Here is an 11,411-nt window from a genome sequence, read left to right as displayed (position 1 = left end):
AAGTATAGTGGGCTTTGGGTTAGCCCGTGCTGAGCTTGGACCCCTTATTGTGAGCATAGTTGGCAAATTCTCCGATCTATTGAAAAAATTGCAAGTAAATCATGATTTTTGTTCTGTCAATTTTATTACTATTAAATTGTAACTTTTTCAATAAAACACAATTTTTAGAAATTTTATGATTAAATAACCATCTTTGCAATTAAATTAGAAATGAACAAAAATGAATATTAGTTGAACCATTCCCTTGCCATCTTGGATCAGATAGCGTAGCACTATTCTTTTTTGTCATGAATAACAAATTTTTATTACTATTAGTTGAACTTCAGGCACATGCCATCCCAAAAATGAACAAAAATTCAAATCAATTTCAATATCAAAAGAAAATTACATGTTGAAAAATTTTCACATTATCGAACCATTGATGGTCATTTAAAATAATAATAATAATAATTAAGTTGGCATCTCAAAACGACACAAAGGGCACGTATTCCTATGCTCAAACCATTGTAGGATGCATGTTGTGTGAAAGATATGAGAGCAAGGTATCTTAGTAACCTCAAAATAGAAAAATGAACTAACCAAAGACCTCTGCTGCTCTGTTTTTCTGAAGCAGAGGAGGAGTTTGTTGCCGAAATCATTAACTAGAGACTGCTTATTGATAATTGCTCAAGTTGACTTTTGTTGCCTGCCTGTGTTTGTGGAAGGTTCAAAAGACACTCTACCAAGCATGAAAGTTGTTTTTTCATGATGTGCCAACATGAGACAACTCAAAATTGTTAGATATGAATCTATTATATTATTTTACACTCAATTATTGACAAGGGTATTGTGTCAGTTTTATGGGAACTCGTCTTGACTGTGGCTCTAGTTTGCAGCAACCTTGTGTCTCAAGCTTATCTGTACCAGGTTTACATTTTTCCTCCATTATCGGATATCCATCCCTTTTTTCCTACTAGTATGAATGAGTTCTTAATTAATTTATGTGATTTTAGCTTCAATTAGCAAGTCGAAACTCGGAGTTGTAGTTGGTGCTGCAGGAGGTGTTGTGCTTCTTCTGATAATTGGGGCCATCTTTGTATATGTATACCGTCAAGTACACGAAAAGTGTGATGTCTTTGTTGACGTTGTTGGTAATTTGGTCTATGAATTGCATTTTTCATTACTTGAAAATGTTTTCTTTAGTTTTTTTTGTTTTTTGATAAATCTTTTCTTTAGTTGTTTTTTAAATATTTCGTATCACTCTAAAACATAGTTGTGGCTGCTCTATTGCTCCCTAGTTCTGAGGAACTCATATAAAAAATTCTTTATTTTGAATTATGCCTTGATTGTTCCTGTAAATAAAAAAGAATTAATGGAGAAATACGCACAACGGAGCAAAATATTGAGTGGGCATTAATTCATGTGCAACAAATTGGAAAAACTTCATGTTATGGGTTTTCTAGTCAACTTTAGTGGGGTTTTTTTTTTTTTTTTGAATTAATGAAGTGTCGGGTGAAAATTTTATATTATATTAACTGCATTTTCACAATATTACTTCTAAATTAGTCCATTATGATATTTCCATACTTTTTTTTCCCTAAACCTCTGCGTTTTATATAACAGGTGAAGACGAATGCAAAATTTTCTTCGGACAATTGAGAAAATTTTCATTGCGACAGCTCCAAATTGCAACAGAAAATTTCAGTGAGAATAACGTTATTGGGCAAGGGGGCTTTGGAAAAGTTTACATAGGTGTTCTCTTAGACAATACAAAGGTTGCTGTCAAACGTCTGGTGGAGAGGCTGCATTCCAAAGGGAAGTTGAGCTAATAAGTGTAGCAGTTCATCGCAATCTTCTGCGGTTGATTGGGTTCTGTACAACCTCATCAGAGAGAATTCTTGTTTATCCATTCATGCAAAATCTCAGTGTTGCGTATCGCTTAAGAGGTATCTCCTTCATAAGCTATAAGTAGCATTGATGGTCACAAATCTTAACCATCAAATCTAACAAAGAACCAAAATTATAATATAACCTAAACAAATTAAAAATCCCAAATATATCATTCTCTTCAATCTATGCTTCTTGATTTACATCAATGAGAAAACCAGTGTGCACAGAGTTTCTTCATTTTCTTTCGATTTTGTATTGCCTTACCTCCTCGACGATAACATGTATCATAATCAAGTGATCAACATTTATTTTCTATCATTTCAGTTTTGTAACTTTGACATATCTTACATCCTATGAGGAAGTTGTATTTATTCTAGGGTTAGTATACTTCAGCATTAATCTAAGTAACTTTTCGATCCTTCCTACAGATTTAAAACCAGGGGAGAGAGGTCTGGACTGGCTCACAAGGAAACGTGTAGCTTTTGGTACAGCCTATGGCTTGGAGTATTTACATGAGCACTGCAATCCGAAGATCATACACCGTGATTTGAAGTCTGTCTCATCCTTTTTCATGTACGGCATTATTTTATTTCTTTAAATAATTAAACATATTTTATTAATGAAAACAAACACGAGGTCGAGATGACCAATCTCTACAAGAAAAGTTACAAACAGCCCCTTAGTTGGAGCACAAAGCCTCCCAGCTAAAGACAAATTCCTCAAAAAACCCAACCCTTAAAGCCTGGATCTTCTTTTGTGTACAGCATTATCACTCTCTTTGACAGCTTCATTTTGTAACAAAGTAGTGCTTTTCCCCTGCACTGCTGGTCCTAAATCATGACATAAGGGTCGGTTCAGCGTGGCAATTCATGTAAAAACTTAGTTGTCTCCAACTCCAACCACAAGTCCCAATCCTTCATATCAATCACTTGGTTGATCCAGCCAACCCCAAATATTTTGGGTTAAAGGTTTGATGACTGATTGGCCAACTAATAGTTGTGGCGTTTAGAAACTCATCAAATATTCTCCCACATTCTTTCTTCGATATGTTTTTATTCTCTTTCCAATATTTTAGCTTACTGAAAGTTACTCAAAGCTAGATGAAATCAAATTTTTGGTTAACCACTGTTGTCACAATGCCATATTACCTAGGTTAGTGCTAAAACTGTAGTTTAACGATTGCATCTAGTTAAAATATTGGAAACTCATCATAGTGCCATCTCACCATCATTTTCTCTTGCCTTAAGGTTTTAATATCCTGTTGCTTTTTGACTAATAAGTAGTGAATGGATTTTCATTTACTTAAGAAGTAATACCATGAAGAAGCTACTGATGTCATGTTAGCAACTTTGATTTGTTGGATTGAAATTTCATAATCGTTTGAAATGTGCAGGAACTGAATCAAATCCGTTCTCTCTCGATTCATTAGCTGTTTTCATGTTTCGTGTACTTTAGCGAGTTAATCACCCGGTATTTGCATTTGTCTTGCTGCTTTTGTGTTCAATCTAAGCAGCCAGTTCTACACACAAAATGTAGCTGATCAATTTCTAATACTTGATTTTCTGCTGCTGTACATTTTTGAAGGGAAATCTTGAGAAGACATCTCCAAATGCTGGTTACGTCCTGCTAATGTTTTACCACCTTTATGAGGGAAAGGTACGCGCCATTGCTGTTACATAGTGTGTATGCACATCCCTTAAAGCATCTTCTTTACTTTTTCTGTTTTGCCCAATTTCCAGGATCGTAGAGAATTCGAGAGTGAATTGATTGAACGTTTTGGAAGTCTCGTCAAGATGCCATTGCTTAAGTCTGACAGGTCAGGATCCTGTACTCTGTGTAAGATGCAAGCTCTGATTAAATGGCTATTTTTTCCAATGAGGGGTGTTTCGTAGGTCAGAGAGAATGTAATTCAATTTCTTTATCATTGACTAAGAAGATGAAACATGTATCAATATGGTGGGTGTAGATGCACCAATACTGATATAATTTATGTTCTCTCCTATTTATGTTGGATTGTTCTCCGAACCAAAGTAAAATAGTGTGCTTATATTTTATTGTAGACACCACATAATATTTTGTTTGTGGTAATGGGTGCCATTTGATTGTGCTGTCGAACAAGTGTTGAAACAACTAAGAAGTGTTGCAAAAGGTTGATGGAATAGGAATTTGATTTGAAAGAGTGGTGATACAAGTTTACCTCTAATGGATTGTATATCTGTCTAATATTTCAGAATTATTCTTTGTGATTTTTAGTTTGAATTGAATGTGGGTGTTGATTTGAAACAGGAGTGGGAGATCATTAATGATTTTTAGTTAGATTTATGAAAGTTGAAGACGAGGGGTATTTGGGTCTTTTCATATTGTTAGTTGGGGTCTAGGTCATCAATGTCAAAACATAGAGGTATCTCCAATATTCAACAACATGTGAAGGGGGGCAGGTGTAAAATATGTTTTTTTTTTTAAAATACCCTATAGCGACGATCGTTGACCGTCGCTATATTCTTATTTTATTGTCGTTTTTTCCGACTGTCTTAGACAGTCGTTTTTAAAAAATCACTCCTTTTAAAACGACTCTTTTTACGACTGTAGGGGCAGTCGTTTTTGACGCATTATGACGTAGTGAAATTTTAGTGGTCATAAATGCCCCCCACTTTTGTATTTAAATTCAACATAATCAGGGTCATTTTTTGTAAAAAGAATCAAGAAAATTGAAACCTATATTCATACAATACCGTAGTTTTGTTTTCAAAATTACAAAAATATCATTTTTACTAAATAATCTTCAAAAACTCTTTTATCAATATATTTCAAATTACAAACAATCCCTCTTGATATATGTGCATTTGCACATGCCACCTTCTAGTACACATGATGTATCTTGCTTATTCACAAACATTATATGAGATGAGGGTTTACAATAAGTCGGATTTTATTTGAAATCCAAATTTAGTAAGTTTGGTCCTTCAAGTATGTTTAAATTAAAAAATGGGTCAAATATGAATTGATGTCCCTTGACTCAAGTTAAATGAGGATCGGATATAAATCCATCCCTATATCTATCTAGATTTAAATGATATATTATTTTATAAGTTATATTTTTTTAAATATCTTTTTTCAACCAATAAATATTGAGCATAGTGGCAAATGCCTCTCTTCTAAAAGGAAGAGACCTTGGGTTCAAATCATATTTTTAACACACCTTTAATAATTTTCCTTTAATAACCTTAAACAATTTGAAATTATCTAACCTGAATTAATTAATTTGATTAGGTTAGATCTAAATATAGGTTTATTGAAAGCAAAATGATTCGGATATAATTTTAATTAGTAGGATTTGAATAAAAAAAAAATGGATCTGAATATACTCATATCCAACTCAAACACAACCCGTTTTAAGCCTTATATGAGATGACTCTCGGCCTTGGATGATTTTTAAAATCATGATAAAAGATGATAATTAATTATATTAGAGACCATTTTTAATTTTTAGTTTGATGAGACGAAAGATAGTAGCCCTAGTCCTAGTTTTCTATACTCAAATGATAATCTACCAATAGGGATACGTCGTGTGATTCATGTGATGTAAGGGGACGCATGAATCCTGGTGATTAAAGAGAAATTCATCACTAGTATGTTTGTTGAAATTAGATCATACATTTTTATAGTTTCAAAAAGTTAATTTTTTATATAAAAAAATAATAAGAAGGTAAAATAGTAAAATAGACACAGAGATCGAGTCAAAAGTGTAGTTTACCCTAAATAATCTAAACCGAGCTAACCAACTTAACTCATATAAAGGAGAACTCAGGTAGTCAACTCTGTATAGCCCGTAGAACTCAGGTAGTCAACTCTGTATAGCCCGTACACCAGACGAAAATACCGTGTTTTTTACAGAGTCGTGATTATCTGACTAAAGACAAACAAGTCAAACAAACTACACTGACGTGGCATGTGCACAAAATCATAGATATTACTTCGTGTAGTATATTTGAGGTTTTCTAAGTAACAATTGGATCGAATCCGGATCGGATCAAACCTGATTTTATTTACAAAATCTAAATAAACTTGGTACATCTCAACAAAATATAATATAATTTATATATACTTTCTAACATATAATCGGATAGATTTCTTATTGAATCGGGACATGGTTGATCCAAATCAAATTCAATAAAATATTGGATCAAAACCTTATCGGAATCCAAACTATCGATACAGATCTGAAGTTATTGGAACAGATCGGATTTCGGGTCTGATCCGATCCATTGATAGCCCTATTACAGATGACAGAATCATTGATTGTTACCTCGAGATCAGAAAGAAAATCTAGAGTTCTATATGCACATTAAAGTCAGTTGAGTATTGTTTTAGTCAGGTTATCATTATTCATTTATTTATTATAATTATATTGATTTGCGTTATTACGACCCCCTTTGCGACCCCCTTTGCGACACACCAACCTTTTTGTCTTATATGGGCAAATGTTTGGAATGGCTGATTTTTTGTGAGGATATCTCTATGGTGAGGGGATCATCCTGGCAAAAATCAGCCCATTCCAAAACTTCTAGACCGTCCGATTTTTGTTGAAAAATTATAACCGTCCAATTTTTGTAAATCAATTTTGATGGGGTTAGAAGTTTTGGAATGGGATGATTTTTTGGCCAGGATGATCCCCTCACCATATAGATCATCCTCACAAAATCAGCCCATTCCAAACATTTTTGCCCATAAAGACAAAAAGGTGTGTCGCAAAGGGGGTCGCAAAGGGGTTCGTAATAACGTGACCCAATTATATTATATTCTTTGAAACTTTTTAGTCTCAATCAACAGTTGAGGTCTCTTGTACCAAACGAACGGTTGAGATATAAAGATAAAACAAGCAAATTTCGTCTAGATTAACACTAGTGATTAAGAATCAGACTCAAACTAGGAGTACATTTCAGAATCAGAATCAGAGTCAGACTCAAAGTAGGAGTACATTTCATTAACGAATAAGGCTCGGCTGTTATTATATAATATAAAACAAGAAAGAAAGAAAGAAAGGAGAAGAGAAGAGTAGAGAAGGTTTTGTGAATCTGAATTAAGGCATGGATTTTATGGTTGAAGTTGAGAGGAATGAAGAAGATGATTTTGTTTACTCACAGACACCCGAAGAGTTTCTTGGGGAAGAACTCCTGAAACTCATTAATGGAGATGATGGAGACCTCTGCGTCTGCGATAATGACGACAAAACCATTAATGATGAAGAAGAACTAGAAGATCAAGATGATGATGATGATGATGATGTTGAGGAGGAGGACAAGCTGGATCCAAGGTTTCAACTGTGGATGATTCTACGTCAATATCTATTAAGGATTCAATCAAAACCTTCTTCCTGAGTCGTTCTTTGAATTTCTCATTCGCTAATCATCAACAATATTGGGCGATTTTCTTAGGAAGTGCGAGTGGTTTTTATTCCTTTAATAGATTAGATCACTAGAGATTGTACTTAGATGAACTCGAGACTTTTTTTTTTTTTTTTTTTTGTTTAGTTTCTTGGCTAGCTCCATGAGCTTATATGAGCTTACAAGATTTAATAAAACCGAAATCCATTCGTTTTGAACCCTGCTGCACCAACTAAAGAATATTTTCTTTTCTTTTCTTTTCTTTCTTTAAATTTTTATGTGAACTTCTATTTGCAACCCAACTTTTACATATTACACCCAACTAAACTAAAATAGAGTAAGGGTGAATCTCCATTTCGCGCGTAGAATACAACGAAATTCCGAGTTTTTCATTTTAATTCTCAAATCATGCCTTCATCATTTTTATAACCTATGAATCGTAGTTACACCATCGAATTCATTGATTATAAATTGACGAATTCACTCAAAATACATATTTTTGGGAATGAAAATGAACAATTTACCAAAATCAGAATTTGGACATAAGTTGCATATGTTTTGGAACAAATCCCATTAAATAATTCAAAAGAAATTTATTAAAATGTGTGCAACTTATGAAAAAATGTTGATTTCCGATACACTGTCTATGTTAATTCTCAAAATATTTTTTTCCATTAAATTTGTCACTTTTATCGAGAAAAAATCAAAGTTGGGTGCCAATAAAAATTCTCACTTTTTTTTTTCTTTTAAATTTCTAGTCATTAGATTTAGCATTTTATGAGCCAAATCCTAATTGTAAACATCTACTAAAGTTGTTTGAATGTGTTATAGTTCCTTGCAATGTTGAGATAATAACATAAACCAAACTTTTGTAATGACATATTTTAATCTTTGAGGGTGAATCTCCATTTGGTGCATTGAATATGACAAAAATTTAAATTCGATACATTATTCATTTTAATTTTCAAAACATGTATTCATCATTTTTATAACCTACAAACATGGGTAGAGCTAGGATTTTGCCATGGTGAGGACAACTAAGAGTAAATATAAAATAAAATTATGGGACAAATAAGAGTGGATTTTCTTTTTTGTTTTGGGGGGGGAGGGGGGAGGGGTGGGGTGCACAATAGCAATGAATTTTTTTATCCACCGCTAATATTTCTTACAATAACTCATTAATTCATATACTTAGAAAATTCTTGTAGAGGCAAGTGCCTCCACTGCAAATCCCCCCTGCCTACGAACTCTTGACTTCGTCATCTTTAATATTTACAAATTCGTAGATATACCAACGAATTCATTGATTATAAAAGTGAAAAATTCACTGAAATGCATGTTTTGTGAATTAAAATGAATAGCGTACCGAATTTGGACATAAGTTGCGCACATATAAACCCTTTAAAAAATTGGGGGGTGATAAGTTAAAGGTTGGGATACCCTAAGAGCAAACAAAGCATTTGCTTGGTTCAAACCTTATATAGCAGGGGAATTTCTTTTATAATTGGTCCATTTTACCCTCAGAAGTCCGAGACTCAAGAATACATCCATAATCCCTTTCTCCTATTTCTCACCGTTTGGATTTAGTGGGCATTTTAGGAAAAAAAAAATTACCCAGAGTTTATTCTTGAAGTCATTTTGGAAGCTTTAAGTATTCCAATTGTTTGATGAAATTCCTGACTAAAACTATTTTAACAATTTTACAGAAAAAAATGTGATTTTGAAACCAAGACTTATTTGCAATTTGCAACACCCCCTCCCCTCTATGGTTCAATTTAACAAAGGTTCTCCAGAGGATGCTAAATTGCACTAGTGATTGAATTCTGATGTTACCATTTTTGTTAATTGATAAATTGAACACAAGCGTTCTCACTTATCCAAAACAGGATCTCCTGAATACATGTTCTTTTGGAAGGAAATATGTGATCATGCCATAGCCATAGCCATGAAAAGGTTTGTAACTCTATGTGGTAAGGTTCCCTGTTTGTGTTGTTTCTCAATCCACTACAATTTCTACATCGGGTTTGAACTCTGTAAAATTTCCCATCCTCCCTAATTCTTCAACTTGTTCAATAATGTGGTCGAAGAGTCTTTTTGGTGCCAGCGATGCACAGGCAGTATTGATGCTATATGTATTTCCTGAAGCTGTGAAAAGGGTTTAGTGTCGATAAGCATCATTGTTCTATGGCATTGTTGGGTTTCTTAAGCAGCACTTTATTTTGAAAGCTTTTGTGCTGTATTCATATACAGCAACGTTTAGTAATGCCACACCAATTCATATGCAGATGAAGTGTACACAATTGGTGTGGCCTTAGGAAAAGTTGGTGTGGCAACAGTAACTCTCTAAATTTAACCATATAAAGTTGACCCAAAAAAGTTATAGCTGCAAGTCACACCTTTAAATTCTTCCGCGAGTTTTGAAAATCAAGTTCAAGTTCAACTCCGTATGTGATTCCTATTGTTCCTATCAATTCAATTAGAAATTAGAAAATCGTATAGTCTCGCTCTTTCTCCTTCTCTGATTTGGTTTGCGAACGAAGATATATAACCAATGCTAGAACCTAATAAATAAAACTAACAATAAATAATAAAGAAGTGAAGGTTTTGTGAATCTGAACTAAGCCATGGATTTTATGGTCGAAGAAGATGATTTTGTCTACTCACAAACACCTGAAGAGTTTCTTGCGGAAGAACTTCTCAAACTCATTAATGGAGACATCTGCGATGATGACAACAAAACTGTTGAAGATGAAGATGAAGATGAAAAAGATGATGATGTTGAATGATGATGATGACAATGTTTAATATGATGAGCATGAGGATGAGGAGGAGAAGGACAAGCTGGATCCAAAGTTTTTATTGTGGGTGATTCTACTTCCTTAGTGGTTCTTTAGATTTTAATATTAATTGATGATCATTCACCAACATTCAACATTGTGTGATTTTCTAAATAGTTGTGGGAAGTATGAGAGGGTTTTATTTTAATAGATTGTTAGATGTTGTCCACACTTTTTCTTAGTTTCTTTGCTAACTCAATAATATTTTATTTTCGTTTTTTTTCCTCCTTTTAATATTATTTTATAAAGGGATTTACCAGGCAGACTTAACTGTTGCATTTTGATTACAAAAAGTCCAAGGATTATAACTCCAATAACCTTATTTTACGAAGTTTGTTGCCTAGCCTATCGAGTGGGATCTATGTCATAAAATTAAATTAATTTGTTACTTAACTTACTTTGAGGTGGATCCTAACCTTATCAATTTGTGGCATTAAAATCATGATCTGATAACACATAATTATAAAGGACAAAATTCTAAGAAATTTGAAAAAAAAAAATTAAAAAAGTTCACAGCTAAATTTAATTTTAAATTTGGGAGTTCGATAACTATCCATTTTCAACAGCTTCGATTAAGTTCAATCTTTTTTTATTATTATTTTGAATCTAAGTACTTCCATGAAATCTAGAAGACTGTGGTTTTGGATTTCCAATTTGATAACCCATGTAGGTCAAAAGACCATTAGTAAGATTTTAAATCTTACCAAGTTTGCCATCAAAGTCTTATCTTAGGATGTCGATGTACACATTATCCAAAACCCTAATCAATCCTACAAAACGGACCAAAACCGAACCTGAACCTGAATCCACTTAAGTTGAACCAGAACCAATTTATCATCATCTTTGACTTTTCATAAAATCAAAGAAAATCATAAAGACTTGACAATAATTTTTTTTCATAAACCATTTTTCAAAGTCATATAGTAAAAGTGCATGGTGTTTTAAAAAAAAAAATTTAGAAACACCATTGTGAGAAGAGTCGTGCTAGAGTGACACAGTATTTACTGTGATTCTCACAATTCTAATGTGGATATGCATGCATAACCGTAGATGGTTTTTACTTGTATCGTGAGGAAACACATCTATGATTATGTGCACATCCCACGTCAGACCTATGAGAATCGCAGTAAATGTTTTTTGTCATTTCAGCATTTTCCTTGTGAGAACCATTAAAACCATTCCTAATTGCAAATTTTCTTCCTCCATTTAATTTTATCAATGCCCTTCTCTTCATCATTAAAACTAGCTAGGGCTGGGCAGTGCATCGGATAATATCTACTTATCATTGTACTTAAGTTATTTGGGTATGGGTAAAAATTTT

The 11,411-nt window shown here is 33.3% G+C and overlaps 1 long non-coding RNA gene across 1 annotated transcript; it reads left to right on the top strand.

The window, feature by feature from the left end:
• Window positions 1-1,554: 1,554 nt before the first annotated feature.
• LOC147408237 (uncharacterized) lies at window positions 1,555-3,889 on the top strand. The gene is made up of 5 exons (XR_015175829.1): window positions 1,555-1,925; window positions 2,298-2,442; window positions 3,263-3,339; window positions 3,454-3,525; window positions 3,609-3,889. It is a non-coding gene; the product is annotated as an uncharacterized LOC147408237 (long non-coding RNA).
• The last annotated feature ends 7,522 nt before the right edge of the window (window positions 3,890-11,411 follow it).

The sequence above is a fragment of the Akebia trifoliata genome, chromosome 3 (assembly GCF_017979445.1).
Source record: "Akebia trifoliata isolate Shusen 1 chromosome 3, ASM1797944v1, whole genome shotgun sequence".
Lineage (NCBI taxonomy): Eukaryota > Viridiplantae > Streptophyta > Magnoliopsida > Ranunculales > Lardizabalaceae > Akebia > Akebia trifoliata.
The sequence above is the reverse complement of the archived record's forward strand: the minus strand, read 5'-3'. Positions and strand labels throughout refer to the sequence as shown.